This window comes from Trematomus bernacchii, unplaced genomic scaffold (genome assembly GCF_902827165.1).
Source record: "Trematomus bernacchii unplaced genomic scaffold, fTreBer1.1, whole genome shotgun sequence".
NCBI classification, from domain to species: Eukaryota; Metazoa; Chordata; class Actinopteri; order Perciformes; family Nototheniidae; genus Trematomus; species Trematomus bernacchii.
Window position 1 is genome coordinate 248,722 of NW_022987876.1, and position 14,284 is coordinate 263,005.

A 14,284-nucleotide genomic window follows, 5' to 3' on the forward strand; every position below is an offset into this window, starting at 1 on the left:
ATTCTATACCATCTATTATTATTCATTATATTATATTATTAATCATGACAGATGGACCAGAAACCAATTATTAAACACTGGAAAATGATTTACAAACCAATAATTAATACAAGTAATGAGTTTATTTTATCATTAGGTTGTGTCGCATTAAAAACAAGTGTTATCATAAGAGACAATTGTTAATATATAAATCAACTATTTTTAAATAAATACATGTTATATTTACTGTTTACCCCCTTATTCATAGACATGTCAGTGCTTTTAAATAAGGGTTCATATTGTGTTTATTTGAGTTTACAGTCGGTGGCTTTGGTTTTATTGTCCTGTGTTTACATTTGTTTATGTCCTATTTGTTTGTTTATTTATTGAAGTACAGCACTCTGTTGGTTTTAAATGTGCGATAGAAAGAAAGTTGGATGTGATTAATTCATATTTTACAAAGCACTTTTTTGTATAAATTGTATGAAAAAGCATTATGGAAGCTGTGGGATAATAACCAGTTAAAGATTAATTAAAATGAACTTAATCGGCCTGTGTTATAGAAGGAATTTGTCCTAAAAAAACAGTTTCAGTCAAATTAAATCCAATTTTCTATTAAACGATTGACAGACATTTTTTATTTGCAAACATTTTGTTGACAAAAAAGTAAAAATACTTATATAAACAATGTTTCACTTCTCAAATCAAGAGTTTTCCAAAATAATGATTAGGTTTTAGTTTTAAAGTTACATTTTTTTAAAGTTACATGAACACACACACACACACACACACACACACACACACACACACACACACACACACACACACACACACACACACACTTCAGAAATTGTTTTGATTATACCTACATGACTCAACTTAAAGTAGCACACACTGTCTCCTATAGTGTTATATTTGTATTTTAAAGGAGTTCTTTGTTGTTGACACTAAACCCTAAACTGCTGTTCTCCAGAATCTCAAAATCCTCCATCTGCTTTGAATCGTCATCTCCAAAAAATTGTGAAACTGGACACCAAGTCTCCGTTAACCCTTCACTGCCTATTCACTAAAACACACAGACACAAACTAACACGGAGACAAATAATAAAAAATAAACATTATTTTCAGAAATGATTTTAATCATGAAGAAGTTTCTGTGATTTTCTTAAAGGACACAAAAAAAAACTTTCTGTATGAACTTGAGTCGAGATAATAACACAGAATATTCAATAATTATCTGAATTTTATCCATTTAAATTACACAATGTCCCTGTCATTAAGTCTTTATTCAACAAAACTATGTATTGTCATTATTTCAAGATATTAAGACATCGTTTTAAGATTTTAACTCATTATCTTCTGATATAGATAGAGGTATTTAGACAATATTTTGAGATATTAAGTTATTTGTATTTACTTCTTAAGTTGTTATAAGTCATTCTGATTACATACTAAGTCATAATTTTGAGAGTATCAGTTTTTTACTCTTTATTTTGAGATTTTATGTCAATATAAAAATAAATAAAACCTACTTTTCAATTATTAATTAATTCAATATTTTTACACTTCATCTTTTTTTGCCATAACAAGTTATTTTTTTAAATAATATTGGCAGCAATGGTCTTCCATACCGGCTCCACTCCCCGGTGTTGCCCAGTTTTCTTACCTGATTTGAAGCTCCGTCACTCGGGGAGAGAAGAGGTTAAAGAGGGGGTGGAGGAAGGGGGAGGAAGGGGGAGGAAGAGGAAGAAGGTCCGGCCTCCTTCACACGGAGTTTAACTTCTTTAAAACAACTTTAACTCACTTTTTATTTCATGTTAAAATTAAACCTCCGCGAATATTTCCAGGCAGCGGTGAGCGCCAGGCAGCGAGGCCGGCGAAGGGACGCTATTCCCGGGGAGAAAAACAGCGACATGTCGGGGGGATCCAGGCCGAGTGGATGTGACTGAGAGGCGGGGAAAACCCTCCGAGACTCCCCGCTCCTGGTAAACAACATGCGGGGGGAGTTTAACCACTTTAACCAGAGTTTAAAAAGCTCCTGTTTTTAAGTTTAAAGAAGTTTGAGACCAGATATGAGATGTGTGTTAATGCAGCTGTTAACAAACAGGAAGGCAGACTTAACATATAAGAAACAAGTAGAGAAATAGCCACTTGAAAATCTAAGAAACTAGTGATTATTATGCTTTTTTGTTTGTTTTAAAAATGACTTTATTAAAGTATCTCTGACAATAGAAAAATAAAAGTAATATTTACACACTGGTTAGTTTATATAACACAAGTATTACATTATTTTATGTGAAATAGCATTTTACTTTATGTTCTAACAGAATGGGATAGAGATGTCCCGCCCCTTAGCCTATCATGTACAATGTGTTGGAGCGCTAGCCAATAGGAGCGTGAGAGTTACACAGTGATGTCACTATGTTCTCGATTAAGATTTTTTTGTTCTCGTTTCCAGAGAGGAGGATGGAGGGAGAGAAAGAGACGGCGGAGGAGAAGGAGGAGGAAGAAGAGGAAGAGGAGGAAGGAGAAGATCTTCATCACATCGCGGCAATATCCATAGACCACCAGGAACTTCCCATCATGCACTGGGAGGATTTGAGCCAGCGAATAGCAGAGCTGGAGCAGCAGGAGAGGAGCGAGAGGTCAAAGGTCAGTGACCAAGAGTCAAGGGCCGTTTCTCAATCGCGAGGATGCTTGCTTGGTAGCACAGCCAAGCCGAGCATCTTGCTTCAGAAGCAAGGCAAGAATACTTCCTGGCATTCGGAAAATGAAGAGTGGAACAGGCTAGCAAGTGTGCAGGTGTGCGTCATATGAGAGGCCCCGCCTTACATCTTCCGCCACAGATTTGGGGAAATTGGTCCATGCGCAAAGCATTGTGGGGATTTTAAGGACGCGAAGTCTACCCATGTGCAGCCTCGAAATTTCCCCCAAACCAAGGACGCGGCCTCGGTGGAATTCCAAGTATGCTGGAGATTGGAACAGTCCTTCGGCGGCACTCGATGACGTAGCATCCTTGAAATATTGGCTTGGAAGCCAATATCCTCGCGATTGAGAAACGGCCAAGGTTTCTGTTACCCCTAGATTCCACCGGGTCCGTCTGCGGCGCGTTACGGGCGTGTTACGGGCGCGTTACGGGCGCGTTACGGGCGCGTTACGGGCGCGTTACGGCTGCGCCGCGGTGCTCACGGCGATCGCGGCCACTCTAGTCAATGGGTGCTATTCCACCACACGCGGCGCGTTACGGCTCAGAAGCGTCCCAGAAGCGTCCCAGAAGCGGCTCGGCGCAGGGCTCCTCTAAAATTAGGATCGAATCCTATTTTTGTCGCGGCACAGCCGTAACGTAAGGTCGGGCAGGCAGGAAGTGGAACTTTCAGAGCATATATAGCATATATATATAGATATATACACACACACAAACTAATTTTGCAGACCCTATCCCTCCGTAGTCTTTCAAGTAGGAGGAGAAATGCCAGCGTTCTCCTCCGGTTTACAGGCACTGTGTAAATTATATATATATCATAATTATGATGATGAATGCATTTTTTTACCACTAAAATACAGCAACACATCTTTGATTCATGTCGTTTATAACTGGAATATTACAGTTATTATTAACTTTGTCTGTACAAAGTAGCCTGTCCAGGAAATATGCCCAAATCAACAAAAACTGCGAGCCGGCAGGCAAGACGCTCCGCTTCTGAAATGCTTCTGAAACGCGCCTGGTAGGGTATGACGCCGGAGGAGGCCGGACCAAAACCGCAACGCGGCGCAGACGGACCCGGTGGAATCTAGGGGTTAGTGGTGTTAATTCTCTAAAGACTACATTTCCCACAATGCTCGGTGTCCCCAAAGACGACTTTCTGTCCGTGTTGTTGAAAATTAAATGTCTGGAACGTCATGCAAGTTTTAGCATGAATTCCCCATCGCTCTGATTCACTATTAAGCGCAGCCGAGGATCATGGGTAATGTAGTTTTTATAGCTGTTTCGCCAGACAGAGAAAAACTGATTTGAGTTCAATGTAAACAAGACGCATTTTTGGAGGATATTTTTAATATTGAATATTTTAATGTGATTAAATAGTTTTGAGGGAATCTTTAACTTTACGTCTATGATTATAAAATATTAAAAGTGGACAGAACTTTATAAATATTCACTTCTTCCTCCTTTTTTCTACATTAAATCTCTTATTATGTTGTTTATCCTGAGTAACCCAGAGGCCTGTACTACGAAGCTGGATTTTCGCTTAGCCGGCTAACTTCAGGGAAATCTCGGGCTTTCCGGTCCTACGACGCTGGTTCTCTTTTTAGCGGGCTATATCTCCATGGTAACTTATGCTGAGCGGCAAACCTGCTCCGGAGCAGGTTAGGTTGCAGGCTAAGAGATCAACTCAGTGAAAGCACCGCCTGCTGACCAATCAGAGCTCCGTGTGCGGAGTTTAAAGCAATCAATTCATATTACAGGATAGAGGAAATACAGAAAAACTGCCGTTGCAGGAAAGACGGCCGGTCAACTGACTGTGTGAACGTGAACATTAATAGAATATCCCCTCCCATCTTCAGAGCAATCTGACTATTATAATATTAGCGTTAAGAAAGCTTACTTAAATATCTGCCACAACATAAGTAACCGGATCAGAGTAACATTAAGTACAGTCCGCGGCACTGTGAGTGCAGACGTAGATGTGTCCCATTATCATTCATATCATATCACATCATAATGTATCATATATTTCCTTATTTGAGTCAGCTTCTTGAGCCGTATCTGGCCGTGCAACACTCACAGTGTCACATACTGTATGCAGAAGTATTATTTTAAGCAACACATTAAGTTGACGAAACACTCGAGTCAAATGTAATTAAAGTCAGATCCACTCGTGTCTTGGACGGGGCAGTGATATCATAAACCTGTTAATGTACGTATTCAAACACTTTTTCTGTTACCAGCTGTATTCACCTTGCAGGTGCAGCTATGTGGCTTTGATCCTGGATAAAGTGTTTAAGTCATGGATGTTTAAAGTTTAACTTCTTCATATTTGACTAATATTAAAGTTCACTTTTCATTCAGGAAGTATAACGCTGCGCTGTCAGTACGCTTGTCCGTGTTTGAGATTGGTCGAATGCTCCAAATACCACCCCTTTCATGTGAACGCGCACCTAACTAGATAGGACACGGCTGGCTTGAGCGATCCACTTGATAACCAGCGTCGTAGGACAGTTTAGCGAGAGCGCGTATGTTTTGGATTGGGCCAACCGGCTAACTCCAACATATCCAGGTTAGGTTGAACCAGCTTCGTAGTTTTTCGTAGTGTTCTTGTTTTGTTTTATTATTAATATTCTGTATTTATTTAATTTTACACAGACTAAATAAACATATCATCTAAATTGAATGATTTCACAATATTTTTTTTAACATTTTTCATATTTTTCTTCCTAATATTGTAATAAATCAATTAAATGTTGTTATTGTTGTTTACCTGCAGAGGCCGGAGGAGGGCGAGTGGAGAGACGTTTTGGGAGGAAGACGAGGAAGACTTAAGGGAAGTGCCGCGTCGCTGTCGTGTCGTCACGGTAACACAACAACAACAACAACATATTTTAATTTATTTATATTTTATTCTTTTATTCATATTTTTATTTTCATTTATTCTACAAGGTTTTCCTGGAAGACAAAAGTAATATTAACGTTTAAATACTTGAAATAACTTGTTTTGTTATTATTAATAACCTTTGTTTTTATGATTTTATTCACATTTTTTTCTATCATTCCTTAAAATGTATAATAATAATAATACATTTGTGAATTTATTTCAACATAACTACATTTTGAAGTTTCAAAAACTACAGAAAAAGAAGAATAAATAAAATCATTTTTAAATTTAGGAGAATATTTTCAATTTCAATAAAAAAATGGAAATTAATTTATAATATATAAATATATATATAATAATAATAATAATAATAATAATAATAATAATAATAGAGGATGACGATAATAGATAATAATATTAGTCCTTGTTTGTTTCCTGTTTTCAGATTTCAGCACCACAAAAACCTGCAGCTGTGCTTCGTCAACAACAGCGACAGCGAGGAGGACGAGGAGAAAGAGGTGATTATATAACACATATTTTAGGGATTGCACAAGAAAATAGCAGCCGCTCAATTTGAAAGATGTGCAGGAACATCAGGCTGGTCTGCAGTGACGCTTTTTCATTAGAGCTTTTAAAGCCATCTGTAAAACCTCGGCTTCAGACTACAGTTACAAAATGAGACTTTTGGCTAAATCTGGCATTGTTTTAAACTTCCTAATAATACGTTAAAGCAGAAATCGTACCCATTACCGCTTTGGGGGTTTAATAACTGTCTGCCTCTGCCTCTATGTAAGTTCATATCTCAGGACAAGTGGACAGCATTTCTTCAGATCTGCTACAAACTGAAGCACGAACACACTGTTGGATAGGAAGGATTATTCCTCTCATTATGACTTTCATCTCGACGTCCTTGGTTGTGTATTCTGTGCTGCAGTAACTAAACTAAAGTTTCCTTCACTTTCCGTCAGGTTTCAAAGGGAGCGGGGCAGAATGGATGCCGAGGCGCCGGATTGAAACAGGAAGTGGTGTCGGCGCTGAGGAGGCTGAGGGATGAGCTGCTGGCCAATCAGAGAGAGGGAGGGGTGAGTCACACACATCCTTTACTCAAGTAAAAGTAAAGAAGTATGGGCTTAGAAATGTACTTAAAGGTGGGGTATGTCATTTATTTCAGATACACTTTTTGTTATATTCCATGGAATGCTCTTAACATCCCGATAGCAATGAATATCTTAAATGCTTTGACAACAAATCCATAAAAAAATGTCATGTGTGGAAGCCGTAGTACTGTAAAAAGCACGACCAATCATTTTAGCCGGCCCGGCTAAAATAACTGGATGGCCTACCTGCCTGTCAGCCTTCCATCTGTGCACAAACTTATCTCGTGCCCTCATTGGTCATGTGCGCGTTCGTGTGTGTTGGAGGAGGGGCTCTGTAAGGAAGTGGCAGATTTTCTCCCGTTGTGTATTTTCAAATTCTAGCGATCTCGAGCCGGTTTCTCAAAAATGACCGACCCTACCTTTAAAGGTGGGGGTAGGTAAGTTTGATTGGTAAAATGATTGGTCGTGCTTTTTACAGTATTACGGCTTCCACAGATGACATTTTTTTATGGATTTTTTGTCAAAGCACTTAAGATATTCATTGCTATCGGGATGTTAAGAGCATTCCATGGAATATAACAAAAAGTGTATCTCGAGCCGGTTTCTCAAACTTACCTACCCCACCTTTAAGTAAAAAGTACCCATAACTAGCAGCTGTTTTAAAGAGTACCTGACCTCCCTTTATATTAATAGAACAATAATGTCATTGTTAGCTAATGAATGTTTCCATGCTGAACAACGGCAACATGACAACGTTTTCATTGGTCCCTCTTCTTTAGAGAAGACCAGGAAATGATGGATACACGGATCGTGTTCAAATCAATAGGCACGCAATGACTCTAAATAATAATGATCACGCCACCAAACACACATTCAAACTAAAGGAACCAGCCTGTTTGGAATATGTGAGAAGTAGAAAGTACAGGTATTTGTGTTCAACATGTAAGAAGTAGAAAGTACAGGTATTTGTGTTCAACATGTAAGAAGTAGAAAGTACAGGTATTTGAGTTCAACATGTAAGAAGTAGAAAGTACAGGTATTTGTGTTCAACATGTAAGAAGTAGAAAGTACAGGTATTTGTGTTCAACATGTAAGAAGTAGAAAGTACAGGTATTTGTGTTCAACATGTAAGACGTAGAAAGTACAGGTATTTGTGTTCAACATGTAAGAAGTAGAAAGTACAGGTATTTGTGTTCAACATGTAAGAAGTAGAAAGTAACAGGTTTTGTGTTTCAACATGTAAGAAGTAGAAAGTACAGGTATTGTGTTAAAAATGGGAGAAGGACGAAAGTACAGGTATTTGTGTTCAACATGTAAGAAGTAGAAAGTACAGGTATTTGTGGTTCAACATGTACGAAGTAGTAGGAAGTAGCAGGTATTAGGGTTCAAAATGTAAGAAGTAGACAGTACAGGTATTTGGTTCAAACATGTAAGAAGTAGAAAAGTAACAGGTATTTGTGTTTCCAACATGTAAGCAAGTAGAAAGTACAGGTATTTGGGTTTCAACATGTAAGAAGTAGAAAGTACAGGTATTTGTGTTCAACATGTAAGAAGTAGAAAGTACAGGTATTTGTGTTCAACATGTAAGAAGTAGAAAGTACAGGTATTTGTGTTCAAAATGTAAGAAGTAGAAAGTACAGGTATTTGGGTTCAAAATGTGAGAAGTAGTAGAAAGTACAGGTATTTGTGTTCAACATGTAAGAAGTAGAAAGTACAGGTATTTGTGTTCAACATGTAAGAAGTAGAAAGTACAGGTATTTGTGTTCAACATGTAAGAAGTAGAAAGTACAGGTATTTGTGTTCAACATGTAAGAAGTAGAAAGTAGAAAGTAAAAAGTCGTCTGAAAAATAAGTCGTGGAGTAAAGTACTGATACCAGAAACATGTGCTTAAGTACAGTAACAAAGTATTTGTACTCCACTACTTCCCACTTCTGACACAGTGCATGATCAGATTTTAAATATTGAAAATGCATTTTAAACGTCCGTCTCTCTTTATTGTTCTGCATTTCAAACAGTAAAGATCGTCCTTTCAAATCTTTCACAATCTTAGTTTATATGCAGACGATATATATAAGCCCCCAGATATTTACAAAGAGAGAACGTTTCTGGAGGAATGTTAACATTGGCCTGTGTGTGTGTGTGTGTGTGTGTGTGTGTGTGTGTGTGTGTGTGTGTGTGTGTGTGTGTGTGTGTGTGTGTGTGTGTGTGTGTGTGTGTGTGTGTGTGTGTGTGTGTGTGTGTGTGTGTGTGTGTGTGTGTGTGTGTGTGTGTGTGTGTGTGTGTGTGTGTGTGTGTGTGTGTGTGTGTGTCAGTGTGTGTCCAGCAACTGTGTTTCAGAGAGGAAACATCTGGAGCTTCAGGAGCTGCAGCAGCGCTCTGTGACGCAGCTGAGGAGAGAGAGAGACAAACTACAGCAGGAAGTCCACGGTACACACACACACACACACACACACACACACACACACACACACACACACACACACACACACACACACTTCAGTGTGTCAGTGACGTGCGGTGAGGTTCATGGCTGGTGAGGCACTGACTCACTGAGTCAGATTTACAAATATTATATTTTGACCTTAATCTAAATATTCTGTTATTTTCAAAAGCTTTTTTAGTCGGATGCTTCGATTCTTTCTAAACAGACCGATCAACAAAAGGATATCCAAAATCTAAATATTGGATTGTTCTTTCTTAGTAAGATCCCATGTTCATTACAATGGTGGTCTTACCTTGACTTGAAGATGAAGTCCATGCTATCCTTCTGGACAACAATCTCTATTACTTTTTTGTAAAAGTCCTCCTTATCTTCCTGTAGTTTCAAAAGTCTAGTTTGTTGTTTGCGTCTACCGTCTCTGCGTAGAATAACAGTAGCAACAAGAACCTGTGGGCTCACGTGCGCCCCCTTCAGTGCGGCAGAGGTTATGGCTGCCTCCCCTGGTGCATTTTTCATTGCCGTTGTACGATGAGAGCAGCGAGCCTAAATATCATATATACGTGAAATAAGTTATTTAGAGACTATGGATGGCGAGGATAAATGTAATAAAGGGATCTACAAACATTACATTGGTGACCTACAGTGAGATGGTAACAGGCATGCGCTTAGGGCCCGCTTTCCAGCCAGTTTCTGTGGGGTGACGCATTCTGAAGTGAGGCAGAGCTCATCTGTGCCTCACCTTACCCCACAGTAACTGGCTGGAGCGCGGAGGTACCTGTTCCAATGTAACTCCAATGTAACGCTGATGTGTATGTACATGTTTGTATATATATATATATATATATGTGTGTGTGTGTGTTTAAGTAGATACACGTGTACATGTGTACATGTGTAGATATTTGTGATTTCAAAAAAACCCTATTGTAGTTTTTCGTTTTTTATTTCATTTGACACATTTTATTCCGTATTTAATTTGCCATTTTCGGGTCTCTAAAGAGATATGATTTGCAAAACTGTACTTTTAATATAATGTGACCCCAAATACAGAATATAAAGAAAAGAAACACATCATCCCTTTGTTTCTCACTTTGACCCTTTGTTTCCTGTTTCCTCTGCAGCTCTGAGCTCTCAGCTGGTTTCTCTGCTGCTGGTTCGAGACCAGCTGAGGACGAAGCAGGACGCCATGCTGCTGGACGTCCAGGACCTCACCTGACCCAGAACCACCTGACCCAGAACCAGCTTCTACGAGGACACCCGGCCAATAACGGACCTGTAGGAGGTATTTAACTTCTGAAAAACCCTCAGAGGAACGAGCGGAGGAACTCTTGGACTAACAGCATGAAGGAAACGGACTCTGACACAGAGCCGAATATGAGCCGCAGTTAGAGAAGAGCCAAGTCCAAACCAAGGTTCTGAAACATGTGGTACTGGTTTATCTTTAGAACCGGGAAGATGTGTTTCAGACGCTGTAAACTCTGAATTATCCTGATCATGCTTCACTGAGAACAACAACTCTGTGAGGAAATCTACAGGAGAGTTAGCTTACATTAGCATTTAGCAGCTAACGGAGCTACATCATAATGCAGTTTTTGAAACGTAGTTTTTTACCGTGACGTCGAGAATCGTGGTGTTTCATCGGTTTTGGTATTGACTATTAAACTCGTGGGTTTTGTGAGACCCGATATCTCGTTAGTGACCGACAGCAGGTTGACGGGAAACAAAGGATTTTGTTTAAGATCTGCAGGAGAGCCAGCTGACAGCATTTAGCAGCTAACGGAGCTACATCATGATGCAGTTTTTGAAACGTAGTTTTTTACCGTGACGTCGAGAATCGTGGTGTTTTAACAGTTTTGGTATCGACTACTACTCCTGTGACATCCGATATCTCGTTAGAAACCGACAGCAGGTTGATAGGAAATGAAGGAACAAAGATTTAAGTCAAACACGACGCTGGAAAAACAGGAAGACAAACGGCGTCTGGATTTTAACCTCTGAGAGTTTTCAGACCTGTCTTTCTAGGTTTGGGTTGTGTTTTGGGAATTTAGAGCAGAGGTCCAGAAGGGAAGAGGAGGAGCTTCTGTGCACGGATAAATGCTCGATATCTAAATGCTAACGAGAGGGGAAAATAATGCGCCGTTAGATTCAGAACCGCTCCGAAATCAAACCCTCCTGACATCTGCACCATGTTAGTGGAAGAAGGATTAGGACGAACATATTTAATACATGTATGTGCAAATAAGGGATTCTAACTTATCTTATTTAATTTTAACGTGTTTATTATTTGTTATTATAATAAGGGAACATTACACTCAAGACAAGAGCTATTTAACTCAGATTTAAGATTTTATATTCTGGTATTTGTCCTCCAGGGTTTTGCTTTCTGACTTGTGTAGCTTAGCATGCGAGCTAGCTACGTCGTCCTTGGCGTTTTCACTCCTTCACTCCTTTAAGTCCATTTTCTCCTCCGTCATGTCTCGAATATCCGTCTGTTTTCCGCCTCACATCTCAATATCAATCTTTATTTATTCATATAGCACATTTAAAACCACCTCAGCTGACCAAAGTGCTTTGCAGGGAACACATCATATATAGAATAACACAATAGGAGTACAATTATAAAAAACAATAATAAGCACAATAACTATAACATATAAAAACATGTAGAAATGTCAAAATGTTCAACTAGTGTTAGAAGCCAGAGCAAAGAGGTGAGTTTTTAGCAGAGATTTAAAAGACATAATTATGCATTTAACAAACAAAAAGATATATGCTTTTATTTTTGACATTTTCGACATATATAATATAAGATAAAAAACATATGTGTGTGTTTCTGTTTGTGTGTGTGTGTGTGTGGCCTCCTGTGTGTGTGTGTGTGTGTGTGGCCTCCTGTTGGTGTGTTTCTGTGTGTGTGTGTGGCCTCCTGTGTGTGTGTTTCTGTGTGTGTGTGTGGCCTCCTGTTGGTGTGTTTCTGTGTGTGTGTGTGTGTGTGTGTGTGGCCTCCTGTGTGTGTGTTTCTGTGTGTGTGTGCGTGTGGCCTCCTGTGTGTGTGTTTCTGTGTGTGTGTGTGTGTGGCCTCCTGTTGGTGTGTTTCTGTGTGTGTGTGTGTGTGTGTCTGTGTGGCCTCCTGTTGGTGTGTTTCTGTGTGTGTGTGTGTGTGTGTGTGTGTGTGTGTGTGTGTGTGTGTGTGTGTGTGTGTGTGTGTGTGGTGTGTGTGTGTGTGTGTGTGTGTGTGTGTGTGTGTGTGTGTGTGTGTGTGTGTGTGTGTGTATGGCCTCCTGTTGGCGTGTTTCTGTGTGTATGCCCTAGGGCTGTGCGATTATGGCAACAATCATAATCACGATTATTTTGGTCAATAATTGATATCACGATTATTAAAAACGATTATCCATTTACTTTGAAAACATCCATATATTGAAAAAAAAAATGTGAACAGTATGTTTTTAACAGTTGATTACCCTGAACTTTAAGTATAATTAAACTGAAAAACCAATAAATTTTTTTTAAAAATAACATTTTTTCTTTTTTTTTAATAAAAATAATAATCGTTTTATTTCAATTACATTGTTTTCGTAATCGTTGCAAGCCAAAATCGTAATCGAGATTAAAATACGATTAATTGCACAGCCCTAGTGTGGCCTCCTGTTGGCATGTTTCTGTGTGTGTGTTTCTCTGTGTGTGTGTTTCTGTGTGTGTGTGTGTGTGTGGCCTCCTGTGTGTGTGTTTCTGTGTGTGTGTGTGTGGCCTCCTGTGTGTGTGTTTCTGTGTGTGTGTGTGTGGCCTCCTGTGTGTGTGTTTCTGTGTGTGTGTGTGTGTGTGTGTGTGTGTGTGTGTGGCCTCCTGTGTGTGTGTGTGTGTGTGTGGCCTCCTGTTGGTGTGTTTCTGTGTGTGTGTGTGTTTCTGTGTGTGTGTGTGTGGCCTCCTGTTGGCGTGTTTCTGTGTGTGTGTGTGTGTGGCCTCCTGTGTGTGTGTTTCTGTGTGTGTGTGTGTGTGTGTGTGTGTGTGTGTGTGTGTGTGTGTGTGTGTGTGTGTGTGTGGCCTCCTGTGTGTGTGTGTGTGTGTGTGTGGCCTCCTGTTGGTGTGTTTCTGTTGGTGTGTTTCTGTGCGTGCGTGCGTGCGTGCGTGCGTGCGCGCGTGTGTCTGATGGATTTTGTGATTGTACCGTAATGGTTTATTATTTGAACTCTGTACTTCAGGTACGTCAGAAACTACATCATTGTTGTTGTTGTTGTTTACTCGTGAGGAATAAAAAGGGAATAATCCACTTATACGTTTAAATATTGAAACCTTGTTTATTATTATCTTTCAAAGATGTGAAGGTATATTCTTTACACGGTATAATGATATTTAGATAATTTAATCCTGCAGTGCCTTACAGATAAAGTATATTTTAATATTTCATTTGATTGTGTAATGTGAGATAAAGAGCTGAATATGAAATGTGTTGTTGATATTTTTATATTTAGAGTCACATTGAAATGTTCTTCACTTCGTCAGATGGTGGAGGATTTAAGATATCTTTATATCTCATTGTGACTTTGAGAGTATTTAGAGATGCATTTTAAATGTAAATACAAATAATAACAAATGTATTTGTACGTGAAACATTAAGAAATATATTTTGATGTTACAGATATTTTCTGGCGTCTCCTTTATTGCGTCAGTGTTAAAACAAATGAGGATCAATCAGGAGAGACTGGTTTTGATTTAACAATATATATTTATTGCCCAAAAAACACTACTTCTACTTTCTTAATTATCTTTTTCAGCACATTTTGACTTTTTAATCCACATTTCTTCATGACTTAGTGACAGTTATTTTATTGCATTTTATTCGCTTTCTCACAGAAAATATTCCAGTTTTTTTCCCGTTTAATTTTGACTTTAATTATTTTTTTACCTCCATTTTTTTACTTTTTTGCCTTGAATAAATTAGCTTTAACGTGAATTATTACAATCCTAGAGGAAATTAATCTGAAGTCTCATAAAGAGGTTTTGATATTTAATAAGTGTGTGTGTGTGTGTGTGTGTGTGTGTGTGTGTGTGTGTGTGTGTGTGTGTGTGTGTGTGTGTGTGTGTGTGTGTGTGTGTGTGTGTGTGTGTGTGTGTGTGTGTGTGTGTGTGTGTGTGTGTGAGAGAGTGTGTGTGTTTACTCACAGCTGTGCTCTGTTTGTGTTGC

The 14,284-nt window shown here is 39.0% G+C and overlaps 1 long non-coding RNA gene across 1 annotated transcript; it reads left to right on the forward strand.

Annotated features, from left to right (window-relative positions):
• Positions 1 to 1,701: 1,701 nt before the first annotated feature.
• Positions 1,702 to 11,973, forward strand: LOC117469618. Its single transcript, XR_004554604.1, has 7 exons — positions 1,702 to 1,964; positions 2,438 to 2,631; positions 5,463 to 5,550; positions 6,016 to 6,088; positions 6,539 to 6,652; positions 8,981 to 9,095; positions 10,227 to 11,973. It is a non-coding gene; the product is annotated as an uncharacterized LOC117469618 (long non-coding RNA).
• Positions 11,974 to 14,284: the final 2,311 nt, after the last annotated feature.